At 38.4% G+C, this 15,347-nt stretch overlaps 1 long non-coding RNA gene across 1 annotated transcript; it reads right to left on the minus strand.

Moving 5' to 3' along the window:
• Positions 1-666: 666 nt before the first annotated feature.
• LOC311097741 lies at positions 667-8,632 on the minus strand. The gene is made up of 3 exons (XR_014609313.1): positions 8,158-8,632; positions 937-1,023; positions 667-773 (listed from the first exon to the last, which is right to left on the minus strand). It is a non-coding gene; the product is annotated as an uncharacterized lncRNA (long non-coding RNA).
• Positions 8,633-15,347: the final 6,715 nt, after the last annotated feature.

Below are 15,347 nucleotides of genomic sequence, written 5' to 3' on the forward strand. Positions count from 1 at the left end.
CAAACCTGTATGAGTTTCTTGCTGAACACACAAGAAGATATTTTAAAGAATAAAGGTAACCAAACAATTGATCTCAACCCCATCAACTGTTTGATTACCAACATTCTTCAAAATATCTTCTTTTGTGTTCAACAGAACAAAGAAAGTCATATTCTGTCATATTTACCCTCATGTCAATCCAAATCAATATAATAACATAAATGTATCCTATATCAATGAAACTTAATCTTTTTGATACTTTCGCTGTAATAAGCAAAAAGATAGGCTACTTGTTTTCAACTTTTTAATTTAAAGACACTTGGAGTTTCAATAAATTAAAACAATTAACTGTGATTCATTTTAATACAGTTTCAATAACTGTGCTGAAATTAATTAAAAATTAAAAGAAATGCACACATCTTCATTTTTTAGCATTTTTGAGTTTTTAAAAAAATAAAATAACATTTTTAAAACTTATTTCTAAATTTATTCATGAAAACAGTGACAGGGAACAATGAAAACTAAACCAAAACAGACCTTGTGACAAAAAGTTTGCCGAGGTCCCCTAGTTGAGAACCATTGGTATGACTTGCATACAAGCTTAGGCAATCTTGTCCACAAACATGGTGTGTTAAACTTGGCCCATTTTGACTTCAGTTATGTCAAGCACCATTGTTTCTGGTGTGTTCACACTTGGCAGGTTTGGTACACATTTTTTTACGCTTTTGGGCTGTCCCAGACGAAAGATGACCAGTCGTGGTGATTTCTGTGGTCGTGGCTCCTAAACGGTGGTCCTATGACGTACAGTTAGAGAGGTTCAAAGTGTGAGAGCAAAGTGTGTTTGCTGCTATGATCTACGTCTACTGACTAGCCAATAAAATTGCAACATGAAATGGCGTATTGATCAATGCGACAAACTAAACTAAACACGTAGCACTAAAACTTAAAACTACTTACCTCAAGATCCATTTGCAAGATTAGCATGACAAGTTGGCCTCTTTTCCCTAGCCATGACTGCATCCATATTCTCTTTCGTTTCCTCTTCTTTTTTTTCACCGCACATAAAAACCACAAAATTCTATTAGTTTACCACTAGCGCATGCTGATGACGTTTTACTATCTTGCGTCATAGCCTATAATTCAATAGGTGTCATCATCGTACAGCCTACATACATGTCTGTGGCAAGCAGGGCGGGGCCCAGAGCTGTGGAAATGGAGCGAATCCGGTGGCGTGAATGTTAATGAGCATCACCTGTGCGCCACACCAGCCTCGAGTTTCTCCAGAAGGATAAAAGAAGGAATGACGACGACAGTGAAGGATGAGAGAGGACCAGGCCTGGGAAATTTATGTTGTGTTTTTATTATGTTTATATGTGGCAGTCGTCCGTAAGGGGCTACTGCTTTCGTTTTGTTGTTTGTATATTTTGATATTAAAGTTTCGTGTAATGTCCGCCAGTTCCCGCTATCTTCTTCCCTTTAGGTTCGGTCTTAAACATCCATCCATCTATCCATCCAAGTTGAAATATGTGGACTTGGCGCCAATTCTTTGTCTTTTTGGAACTTGACAGCTCCCAGTCACTATATACCTTATGGAAAAGATTCACTGGAAAATCTGCTTAACATCTCTTCTTTTATGTTCCACAGAAGAAAGAAATTCATATGGGTTTGTAACAACACAAGAGTGAGTAAATGATGAGAGAAGTTTCTTATTTGGGTGAATTTAAGGTAAATTATTAGTCTTTCGTGCTTTGCTTGACATATTTCAATAAACTTTTTTTATTGACTCTCACTCAAGCTGAGAAACGAATTAGGTTGGACATTCCTCTCTCGCTGCTGATTTTCACACGGTTAATCTATATCTGCTGCTCGCATTCCAGACACACAGCATACTCAAGCTGTGTTGTTTCACCGAGCACATGCTCGCTACGCTGTGATGACTTTAACTGATCTCAACAGCTCTTAAAGATGACAGCCTTGAAAACAATTAACACCTTTTCTCAGACGCAGCTGACTCTACCTCCGGCCAGCGAAGACATAATATTTGTTTATGCCTACGGGTCACGTCAGCCCACTAAGAGTTTACCGTTTTAAAACAGAGATTTCAGCACTCTTTAAGAACAGTGAGAGAACAGCTTTGACAGTCTGGTGTTGTTTTAAGAACTTAAACTCTCCAACTGCCCAGTTTGGATGAGAGTTTTAGTCCAGTGTAGCCTACACTCCCTATGTGTTTTTGATGTTAATCTAGTAGGGCAAGAAAAAAAAGGCAGACTTTTCATACTGACTAGCGGGTGATATATTTATGACATTGAGGAATACTTTTGCAATGACCTCACCCTCGCAAGTTTTGCAACAAGTTTAATGTTTCCCGTCAGTGCCTTTGAATTAGCCTGTGTGAAACAAATGTCCAACTGTCAATATTTATGCAGCAAATGAACCGTTTTACAACTAGATCGGATAGGGATTGGGTTTTTAAGGTCCACTGTCTGATGAGCTTATGTTGGCACCTCTGAAGTTTTGCATGATGAAATTCAGAATGCAAGCCACACTTAGACCGGTGTAAACTGTCAAATGTATTAGCGATGATATCATTATTTTGACAGTTTGACCTCTGAAGTCGAACAGCATAGCAGGCAAAATTTGAAGAACATCCTCTAAAACCTAGCACTGATGGTGGGCAGGCATCTATTGTATGTAGGTTTTCTTAATTTTCTTCTTGCACAGTGGGAGTCTATGGCATCTCATAGAACCACATGAGAACAAAAAGTTGTGAAAATTTGGCAGCCTGATTGGAGAAGGTAACAATATATTCCTTGTGCCAATTTTGGAGTCCTCTAGCACCTCTAAAAGTTCAAATGTTCATGTTTTTGCAAATTACTTTTGAACCATTTGGTCTAGAAGTAAAATTTGTCCAGAAACAAAAAGAGAGGTTTCCTCTCATTTCTCGGTTCATACTGAGTAAAAATTTCTGTTGGACTAGATCTTCTGCCATTTTAAATTTGGTTGAAAACAAACTTTTGAAAGCTAGAGCTTTCATCAAATTGTTTCCAAATTTTTATCAGATAATCTTTATAAAAAACTTTATGATTTACAATTATAATTTATAATTATAAAAAATGTGGCAACATACAGAAAAAAAGGTGTATATTTGCATATATCATTATTAAGTCCCTTGTTAAAAAGAATTGTGCTTGTATTGAATGTTGTGTACTTCAAATAGAAGAATATATATATTTTTAAATGTGCTTGCAAATAATATAATGAATGAAATAAAAGGCCAACTAAGTGTACTTAAAGTGTGTACACTTTCATGACAGTTTAATACACTTAAGTACACTTAAAAAGTATACTTTGTAATAATATCAAATGAAAAGTTTTGCTTTAAAGTACATTTAAATCATAATGTTTTATAAGTCTTCTGTCATGCTTCAAAAAGTACACTCATTTTGATAACTTGATTATAATTTTAACTTTAGTGTGATTTGATATTAAAGTTAAGATATTTTAAATGTACTAAAGTGCTAAACTTCATCGTTACAACTGTAATTAGGCCTAACTCAAAACTCTTAACGAGCGTAGATGTAACTAAATTAATTCAGTTAATTCAGTCATGGCCATTAACCAACAGACACTTTTGAGCACCAGTTTGTGTGTTCTTTAGACAAAGAGGCCAAAAAAGAACAGAAAAGACCAGTCCAATAGAGTGCACTGCTTTTTTGGAATATTTTAAAGATTTTTCTCTTGTTCGCTGAGCAAATCATGACAGATACATCTAGAGAAATGACAACAAAGGCCCCGATAGTCGAGCAGTTTTGCTAAACAATAGGTAAAGGTACGGTGTAAAAGCATGAGCTAACAAGCTAGCTTAAAAGATGTGTTCTCTTATAAGATTCCTCTCTATTCACAAACCGCATGTATAAACAAAGTTTACGCCTCCTTAAAAGATTGATAAAAGGAGCAAGTCTGTAAATTCAAAAGAGTTTTCTTATCCCATGGGCACAGGTCCCAGTACACCCCAGATTAGCGATGTGACTTAAAAAGTGCTCATTTTTGTGTTACTAGCCAGTTTATTTTGGTAACAGCTCTGGAATGCATTCCCTCTTGTTGGTTGTGCCTGAAATAAAACCCCTTTGTATCTTGGTAAATGCTGCTACACTTAATAAAAAAGGAGCCTCCCTCTAGTTCACCTAAAAATGAAAATTCTGTCATCATTTACTCACCCTCATGTTGTTCCAAACCTGTATGACTTTCTTTCTTCAGTGAAACACAAAATAAGGTATTTTGAAAAATGTCTTACTGTTCGTTTGTTCTTACAGTATAAGGTGTTGCTGTGGATCCCACTGACTTTGTTTTTATGGACAAAAACAGTTCTTCATAATGTCTTGTTTTGTGTTCCGTTGAAGAAAACGTCATACAGGTTTGGAACAACGTGAAGGTGATGAAAAAAATTGTTTGCTGAACTGTAACTTTGAGAGAAAGGAGAAATGTTCAGACACTGCAGCAAAAAAAAGCTTGTTTTTAAAAGCAGTTAAGTAAAGATGATGGTCATTTTTTTTATTGTATCTTTGTCTGTTTATCAGTCCAACTTGAGAAGTGTTAAGAGAAAATGAGAAGTAAAAGAGAACACCCAGCCTCTAAAACACTGCCAGCTTTTTATGTGACAGGCTAAACTGCGGGCAGCTGTTCAGACAAAAGATCTGAGTATAGGCTAAGGAACATTACAGCAATTGTAATTCAGAACAAACAGTCCATAACAGTGTCGATTGTTTCCAGCTTGTAGGTACTGTAACAAAACTCTGGCCTGATGCCACGCATGGGCTGCTACAGTGGTCCAGTGGGCAGTTTGCCCTAGAGCGCCAAAACACACTTACAACTACAGAAATGAACCACAACTGTGTTGATTTCCTGATTCTGATTTTACCAGACGGTTTCAAGGGTTTTTGGAAACTTTTTTTCTTTTTGTCAGGGTCATTCTAAGGCAACAGTTAAATTTTTCAGTCACACTTTAGATTAGGGTCCAATTCTCACTATTAACTATTAACTATGACTTTTGCCTCAATAAACTCCTAAGTACTGCTTATTAATAGTTAATAAGGTTGTTGTTGCGTTTAGGTATTGGGTATGAATTGGGTAGGATTAGAAATGCAGAATAAGGCATTAATATGTAATTTATAAGTAGCTACAAATAAACAGCCAATATCCTAATATGCATGCTAATAAGCAACTAGTTCATGGTGAGAATTGGACCCTAAACTAAAGTGTAACCATTTGTTCTATATGATCCAATGACTTACTACTGATGATATAAGTAACAGGAATATAAAATAACTTTATCAGTATTTCATTATGTATATATAATAATTATATTGTTTGTTGCACAAAGCACAAGAATAATGACTGTGAAAAATGTGGTTTGGTGTCATATTTGTTAAAGCTGCTTTTTTCATATTTGCACTGATATTAAACCCTAAAATATTTTGAATGTAAAAGAGTTACTCCAAAATATGAAAAGTACACTTCAGCATATTTTTTTTAAAAGAGTACCTGTTATGGTACCTGTTATACCGGTTTTAAAATAATATTCTTACGTGTGAAATGGATGGTAACGTTTTTGGACACTAAATTGCATGTTCATTGCAATTAAATGAAAATGTATGTGATAGTTAAAATGTATAATATTTTAAATGCAATTAGCTGAACTTTACAGTGTTTCTGTGACCCACTTAAGTAGGACTTAAGTACTTATCTTTATATGTAACTACATAATTACTTCTGCATGTTTTCTTTGAATGTGGTTAAAGTGCGGATACTGACAAGCATTTATGGTAAAATATACTTTAATATCATTTCCAGTGAAACTTGTATGTCATGCATTTACATACATTTGTAATTATTAAGTTGCAATTTAGTACATTTTAAATATATTAACTTAACTCAATTAACATAATCAAAATAATTACTTAATTTAAAATGTACTTAAGTGTTTTAAGAAAAATAGTCATGAAAGTGTATTGACTTTAGGTACACTTAAGCAGCCCTTTATTTTGTTAATACCATATCATCTTCAAGTACAGTTATTTATATTTATATCTCCTTGCTGGAACAGGGTTGAGGTAATAACAATAGCCTACAAACATGTTTTGGTATTTTTCCAGAGCAAGTACCATAACAAGTAAGCAAGAAAAACAAGAAAAATTTACTTAAATGTATAGCTTAAATGACACTGTTTACTGTTTCCACTTGTATAATTGGGCAGGCTTAAATGAATAGAGGTTAAACACAGTAAACTGTGGTGATATAGACAAATCATGCATTTCTTTATTTTGAGAAACTGCTTGTTTGTTGGAAATGACTTGGGCTGTGGGTTTTGAAAGGGTTTCAGACCTGAAGCTGGGACATAATTGGCGATCGAGAACTATTTGTCAAGTTTTATGAACGATAATGGACAGAGCTTGTTTACTCAGCTGAGTTTCCCATGGTAAATGCAGTCCAAATCACTGTGCATGGTCACGGACATGGGGCTGTATTTTCTTTTGCTCTCTACTATAGCAAAACAAAGCTGACCAAAAAAAAAAAAAAAAAACAATGCATATTTTCCCATTGTTCTTTGTATGCGTATGCCATATGGAAACAATTGTCTTAAATACCGGGGAAGTGTGTGTGTGTGTGTGTGTGTGTGTGTGGGTGTGTGTGTTCATATTTTATTAAAAATGCAATGCAAATGCAAATATCTTTGTCTTGTAGAGTTCAAAACTATGCCATGTTACTGATTTGTCATTGTTTTTTTCACACTTTTATTCAAAGATGTTTTCTTTGGTTCATTCCTGACCACAAATGAACTTAAGGTTTTTTTTGTCGTTTTTTTAAGTGGTATGCAATTTGCACATCCACATCCATATTATTATTCTAAAATGTTTTATTGCTATTTTTTTCTCTGTTAAATCTAAACAAATACACAGTTTTATTATGCCATTACTTTACTATTATACTTATTAATCAAATGAATTATTGCACTAAATGTGTTCCTAAGAGCATCTAAAAGCACCATCAATGTATGCTACTGCAATAGTATCTTTTTTTGTAAGGGGACCAAATACGGATGCCAATTATTTTTGTGTCATGAGTCATATTTTTTATTATGTGTACATGTAACTGGATAACAGGAATTTGAAGTCTAGGACTCATATATTGTGTATTTTGAGATGTAATAGTGCCCTCTGTTGGGGAACACTGTATAAACCCTCAGTTAGGACACTTCAGACCTCACAGCAGAAACCAGAAAATTGCATGAGCTGATAAAAGAGTATTCAAATCAAAAATCCCATCAAGGGAATTTGATTAAATTAATGATCAATTAAATAAAAATAAACATACTGAGTCAAATGGAATTTGGAAATGTGTTATGGTTGTTTTATATGTTGGTTTTAGTCATTCAGCAAGTACATACATGTGTTTTCCCACTTTGAATGAGTTGAATGAAAGCATGAAGCAGCCCTTTAATGGAAGATCATTTTTCACACACACTGTTTCACAATGCATGTCATTCACAGTTATTGTGCATTTTTAGAATGCTAAAGTGTAAAACTAAAACCAAATGGAAAACCTAAGACTAAGTGAAACCATTATATTTACTTTCAACTGAGTTAAAGGAGAAGTTCACTTTTAAAATGAAAATTCTGTCATCATATAATCACCCTCATGTTGTTTCAAACCTGTATGAATTTCTTTCTTCTGCTGAACAGAAAGGAAGATATTTAGAAGAATGTCAGTAACCAGACAGTTTTTGGGTCCCATTGACTTCCATAGTATATTTTTTTCCTACTATGGAAGTCAATGGGACCCAAAAACTGCCTGGTTACTGATATTCTTCTAAATATCTTCCTTTCTGTTCAGCAGAAGAAAGAAATTCATACAGGTTTGAAACAACATGAGGGTGATTATATGATGACAGAATTTTCATTTTAAAAGTGAACTTCTCCTTTAAAACCCTTACAGTACATTGAAATAAATGGTAAGCTAAAAATGTTAATATCTAAATGAATTAGTTTTATTTAAGTCTGAAGTATTATTTAATATCAAATTAAATGCATTAATTTATACCTAGGTGTTAGCAAAACACCTACCTATAGCAGGTAGGAACAACAAGACTTGACAAATGTGAACTGTGGGGTGACTGCTTACATAGTGAGTCGCCCCATCGTCGGGAGTCCAGAATGGTGTTGACTTTATAGATGTGTTCCTCATCTGCATCCACTGGAAGAGGAGGAGGTATGTCATCAGCTCCAGACCCTGGGGAAGAAGGAACCAGAGGATTAGTGAAAGGTTTGAGTAGAGATACATGGAATGAAAGTGAAATACGGTAGTGAGGTGGAAGGTTCAAACGGTAGGCGACTTCATTGATTTGCCTCTGGATGGTGAATAGACCGACATAATGGGGACTCAGCTTGCAACAGGGCAGTCGGAGATGGATGTCCCTGGTGGAGAGCCAGACCTTCTGTCCCTGGTGGTATTGGGGTGTCGCAGTTCTTCTTGTGTCGGCCTGGCTCTTTTGTCTCCGAACTGCCCTCTGCAGATAGATGTGAGCTGAGTCCCAGACCCTCTCGCTCTCCTGGAACCAATGGTTGACAACTGGAACGTCTGAAGGTTAACCTGACCAGGGAAACAGGGGCGGTTGGTAACCGAGTATGCACTGAATAATTCAGTGGTGGCTTGACGCAGAGAGTTCTGAGCATACTTGGCCCAAGGGATGTAACAGTTCCAGCTGTGTTGGCGAATGTGACAATATAACCGCAGGTATCTCCCAATCTCCTGGATCTACCACACCGTCTGGCTGTTGGACTGAGGGTGATACCCTGAAGAAAGACTTACTGTAACCCAGAGTAACTGGAAGGAGGCACGCCACACTCTGGAGATGAGTTGTGGACCTTGGTCAGATACGATGACTTCTGGGATTCCAAAGTGGTGAAATACATGCTGGAAGAGGGTTTCTGCAGTTTTTAGGGCTGTTGGTAAACCTTTAAGTGGGATCAGCTTGCAAGCCTTCAAGAAACCATCGACCGCTACTAGGACACAGGTGTTGGAATCAAAAGGTAGTAAGTCGGTGAGGAAATAGATTCCGATGTGTGACCAGGGTCATCATGGGATTGGTAAGAGTACCTTCAGGTACTGTCAAGGAACCTTGGAGATGGCACAGACTAAGCATCCTCTGACATATCGGGAGACATCCTGGGTCATATTGGTGCCATCAGTAGCGATGGCATATGAGCGAGAGGGTCTGCTGGCTGCCGAGGTGTCCAGAGCCTGGAGATGTGTAAACTTGAGTCCATGAGGGTTAGTCATCTTTTAACATACTACCCAGATATTCGAAAGACGGGTAATTCCCAAATGATATTTGCTTACATTGATAGACATCTTTAAATAGAGCAGCTACACCACCACCTCTCCTACCCGCTCTGCAGACACTCATAAAAGTAAAGTTAGGAGGGGCTGTTTCATTGAGGACTGTTGCACTGCAGCTGTCTTCTAGCCATGTTTCATTTAGAAACATAAAATCCAGGTTGTTTGTGGTTTTTAAGTCGTTGACTAGAAGTGATTTATTTTTAAATGTGTGGATGTTTAAAACTGCTAACTTAACAGTCTTACTTTTTGTCCCCACAGCAATCTTAGTTTGACGTGTAATAGGCACCAGATTAGTTGGGTTTGCTATACGGCTTGAAAAGGCCTTAGACTTTCTATCATGTAATAGAACAGAAATAGAGAAAGATACAGGCACACTGGGTTCCCGCTTGTTCTGTAAACATTTGGGAAAGTTACTGTTATCATAGCGGGGACCCGACACATATCACTGAGAGCTGGTATCAGTTGTTTTTGGTTCACCTAGAGCCGATGGAGGAGGGTGTGGGCCCTGGCGTTGTGGCAGAGGAGGATGGGGAGGGCGAGCTGGGCCCGCAGTCTTTGGTGGTTGCGGGGCCTGTTGTTTTTTGGTTGATATCTGGGGGCTCGCAGCAAAAGAGTGGGATAGTTTGGTTCCAGCATACACCAGTTCTTATATTTTCTCTGAGAAGTACAGAAGTGGAGGTTGTTTTGGCTGCGTGGGTTTATCATTGTCCTTGTGGGATTTGTCAACCGCATGTCCATTCAGGTGCTGAAGTGAAGTCCTTTCATACTCGGTCCAGGTGTATGTGTGCTATTCAGGTTGAGTGGATTGGCACACACAGCAGAAGGATGATGGAGGGAGAAGTAGATATTGTCCTTTAGCTCTCTTGAACCAAGTTTGTTTGGGTGGTGGCCATCCTGTTGAAACAGTTGTCTCTGACTCCAGAAAAGATTGATGTTGTAATCCTAGCTTTGTCGTTTGAGCACTGTGCTGATTTGCTGAAGTTAAAATTAGGAGATAAAAAGAGATAAAATATAAAAATATAAAAGCGATAGAGCAAAGTGCGGAGCAGTAAGCAAGAGCATCCGAACAGTAGCGGAGCAGGATTTCGTAACCACAGTCTTGTAAGTTACTAAATGTAACCACAGCCCAGCAGTTTTCCTAGAATCGAATGGATATTTGGAACTTGTGAGCAAGGTTTCATCTGGAGGCAGAGCTTGCGGAGAAGGTCAAGGGAGATGAAGTTGCAGATCCAGAGTGAATGAGAGCTTTCGCTGAAACAGAATGGCGGGGAGTCATTACTATTACATCAGTTCTTGTCGAGGGTGTAATAGAAGAAGGTAGTTGGATTGTACTCACCGCTGGGCGTGGTGGTCAAACTGGACACGCTGGTAAGAGATGCCCCTCAGCCCCACAATACAGGCACAGTTTATTATGTCATAATAGGAGGGTGCAAAGCCGGCTGATCGAGCACGCAGGCTGTGAGTCACTGGGAGATCCGGATGGAAGGCTGAATGAAGCTCTCAAGTCCGATGACAGCATCACAGATCGCCATCTGTTGGCGGATGTTGGAATTGAGACATTGACGGTAGTCTGTGATTTCGTTCCACCCGCTGACGGCAGCTAGAGTACGAAATTGGAGTGGATAGTCGGTTACGGATCTCCCTTGACGTAAACGGTAGTGTTGATCATGCAAAAAAATAGAAATGGTAGTTTGACCGAAGACTTCTTTGAAGTGGCTGGTGAATGCCATCAGCGAGCTGGTCACGGGGCCATTCACGTCCCAGATGGATCTTGCCCACTGCAAAGCTCGTCCTGTCAGCAGGGAAATGATATAAGCCATTTTCACTCGATCATTGCGGAAGAGTTGAGGAGACTGCATCTAGAAAAATAGCAAGCATTTCAATAGAAACCCACTGAATTCCTCCATTCTTCTGTTAACAAACACTGGTAACTTCCAAACAGGTTGTTTATTGCAGGTAATGAGCAGGAAACAAGCAATGCAAGCAGGTAGATAGAGTCAAATGATACAGTAGTAGTAAACACTTATCGATGAATAATAGTTCTTATCTTTGCAGGTGCTGATAGATGTAAACAGGATGGTTGGTGACTGAAGAAGACGGAAGATGACGGAACACTGAAGAGGATCGTAACAGGTGATCGTAACAGGTGATCTAACAGGTAAGCATAACAGGTAGGTAGTCAGGTAGGAAGTCAGGTAGGAAGTCAGGTAGGAAGTCAGGTAGGAAGTCAGGTAGGAACAACAAGACCAGACAAATGTGAACTGTGGAGTGACTGCTTAAATACTGAGTTCTTGATTGGCTGGTGCAGGTGTTGCTGATAAGAATTCTGGTGATTGTGAACAAGTAGGTGGAGCAGAGAGGTCTGGTGCTGAGGGTGTGACTGACTCTGTGACAATAGGTCCATAATGACATGATAGCATCACGCAGTTGCTGCAGCTTTGTCGACTGCACATCCATGATTGTGAATCTCCCGTTCCACTACATCCCAAAGGTGCTCTATTGGATTGAGATCTGATGACTGTGGAGGCCATTTGAGTTTAGTGAACATATTGTCATGTTTGAGCTGATTTGAGTTTTGTGACATGACACGTTATCCTGCTGGAAGTAACCATCAGAAGATGGATACACTGTGGTCATAAAGGGATAGACATGGTCAGCAACAATACTCAGGTAGGTCGGTTAATCGATGCTCAGTTGGTACTAAGGGGCCCAAAGTGTGCCAAGAAAATATCCCACACACCATTACACCACCAGCAGCCTGAACCGTTGATAGAAGGCAGGATGGATCCATGCTTTCATGTTGTTTACGCCAACTTCTCACCCTACCATCTGAATGTTGCAGCAGAAATTGAGACTCATCAGACCAGGCAACATTTTTCCAATCTTCTATTGTCCAATTTTGGTGAGCCTGTGTGAATAGCCTCAGTTTCCTGTTCTCATCAGACAGGAGTGGCACCCAGTGTGTTTTCTGCCATCTGCTTCAAGGTTTGACGTGTTGTTTGTTCAGAGATGCTTTCTGCAGTCCTCGGTTGTAACAAGTGGTTATTAGAGTTACTGTTGCCTTTCTATCAGCTCGAACCAGTCTGGCCATTCTCATCTGACCTCTGGCATCAGCAAAGCATTTTCACTCACAGAACTGCCGCTCACTGGATATTTTTTCTTTTTCAGACCATTCTCTGTAAACCCAAGAGACGGTTGTGAGTGAAAATCCCAGTGGATCAGCAGTTTCTGAAATACTCAGGCCAGCCTGTCTGGCAACAACAACCATGCCACGTTCAAAGTGACTTAAATAACCTTTCTTCCCTATCCATTCTGATGCTCTGTTTGAACTGAAAGCAGACCGCCTTGACCATGTCCACATACCTAATGAAATTGAGTTGCTGCCATGACTGGCTGATATATATATCATATCATTTGTTTTTAATAATACTGCATGATACAATTTTATTACAATTATAATAATATAATGTATAATAATTCTTAATATTATTAATGATAATGATTAATAATAATTACAATAATATAGTTAAAATTTCAATATAATGTAACAATGTAAATAATATCATGACATTTCTATGTTTCTTTTTGGTTTGAGAAATAAGCATATGTGCTGAATGCATGAAGGTCAGCTATGTTTATCCTTAAAGTGATATTTCATCAAAAGATAACATTTCTGTCATCATTTACTCTCACTCATGTTGTTCAAAACTGTATAACTTTCTTTATTCTGTGCAACACGAAAGATGATGTTCTTAAAGGAGAAGTTCACTTTCAAAAAAACTTTTGCTGATAATTTACTCACCCCCATGTCATCCAAGATGTCCATGTCTTTCTTTCTTCAGTCGCAAAGAAATTAAGGTTTTTGATGAAAACATTCCAGGATTTCCCCCCATGTAATGGATTCTATTGGGACCCAAACGGTAGAAGGTCCAAATGACAGTTTAAGTGCAGCTTCAAAGGGCTTTAAACGATACCAGACGATGAATAAGGGTCTTATCTAGCGAAACGATCGGTCATTTCCAAAATAAATAAAAAAGTTTAAGTTTTATAAGCACAAACGCTCGCCTTGCTCTGTTCTGTGATGCGCGTTCGTGACGTCACGTAATACGCAATTACGTTGAAAAGGTCACGCTTGACGTGTTTACAAATGTGCAGAAGGAGGACCATATACACATTTTCAAATGTATTTGTGTCAGTTTATCGTTTAAAATGCCCATTTCGTGTGCGTATCCTGGGTGTTTTAATATTAAAAAGCCAAAAAGAACATTTTCTTCAGGACAGAAATTTTTCAAGCGTGACCTTTTCAACGTAATTGCGTATTACGTGACGTCACGAACGCGCTTCACAGAACAGAGCAAGGCGAACATTTGTGCTTATAAAACTTAAACTTTTTTATTTATTTTGGAAATGACCGATCGTTTCGCTAGATAAGACCCTTATTCATCATCTGGTATCGTTTAAAGCCCTTTGAAGCTGCACTTAAACTGTCATTTGGACCTTCTACCGTTTGGGTCCCAATAGAATCCATTACATGGGGGGAAATCCTGGAATGTTTTCATCAAAAACCTTAATTTCTTTGCGACTGAAGAAAGAAAGACATGGACATCTTGGATGACATGGGGGTGAGTAAATTATCAGCAAAAGTTTTTTTGAAAGTGAACTTCTCCTTTAAGAAGATATTTTGTTTTTGTTGTTGTTTGGTTCCCAACCTTCTTCAAAATATCTTCTTTTTATGATCCACAAAAGAAAGAAAGCAAAATGATGCTGGAATTAAAAGCCATTTGGCTGGACTTTCCTTTAAAAGAGTTGTAATTAATTATATTTGTATATAAAAGCCAGGGACATGGAATCTTCACACACACACACACACACACACACAGAATTTTGCAGAAAGCAAAGCAAATTTCCACAAAATATTTGACACCCATCGTGCAGTTTTGATAAGAGTTTTCAGCTAAGATTAGAGTACTCTCAGCTCCATTTAAAACATTTAAATCCATTTCAAATCAGCACAGTAAACACCTAGTACACAGATTCCAACCTGCTAACAGAGAAATTAACTTGCAATTCTGCGCTAAAACTCAAGACCTAGAGGTAAACGGTCAAAGAGGCGACTGAGTAAATTGCCAAGAGGCCATCTATATATCTCACACCTCATCACAGCTTTTACATGCCACAGCACTTTCTCAGTCGGCGGGTCCACGTCTAAGTGCCTACCATGGACATTGTTTACCACTTTACCCCTCCTGATGGCCACATCACTACTGAATACTTTATCGGCAGCCACAAAACAGCCTCAGCTGTCAATCTCTGCCACTCCTTTTAGTTAATCTGATCAAATGGTTCCTGAGTGTCCTGACATCCTCATCTAGACTTCAAATCTGCCTGCCCACAATGGTCTCTCGGCTCCCTCGAGTGCTAGACTTTGAGGACATTAAGTGCCGTCTTGTGTCTGTTGTCACTCTAGACAATCGATGTTTCTTGCTTGTTTGATTGTCATCAGGTTAATGATTTATTTATACCATGTGTTTATGTGAAAGGTTGCCTTTTTTATCTCCATCTGAGTCCATCTTTCAAATCTCAGCATTTCACCGGAATTCACACATGGAGGCATTATGACGCAGACTCTTGAAAAATGGACCCTGAATTGGAGATGACATCAGGAAACGGGTGGCCTAACCTTCGCAGATGTCCGCTGTCCATCACAAAGACGAGCATGATGGAATCAGGATGCCAAAGTGCTGCAGGATTAACAGACTTTCAAGGATGGATCCTTTCTGCCATTTTATATTTGGTCTATGAAGGATCACAGTGTTTTCTGAATGCGTTGATGTTGTTTTTGACTGCTGTTGTTAGGCGTCCTCTTGTTGAAGGGTGTACTGGAAATGTCCATTAAGTTTTGACAGAGACTTTTGGTGAGCTTTGTCCCACTTTCCAGAGTCAGAAGTTGAAAGACAGAGCAACATAGCTAT

This window comes from Abramis brama (genome assembly GCF_963993115.1).
Source record: "Abramis brama genome assembly, chromosome: 15".
Taxonomy (NCBI): domain Eukaryota; kingdom Metazoa; phylum Chordata; class Actinopteri; order Cypriniformes; family Leuciscidae; genus Abramis; species Abramis brama.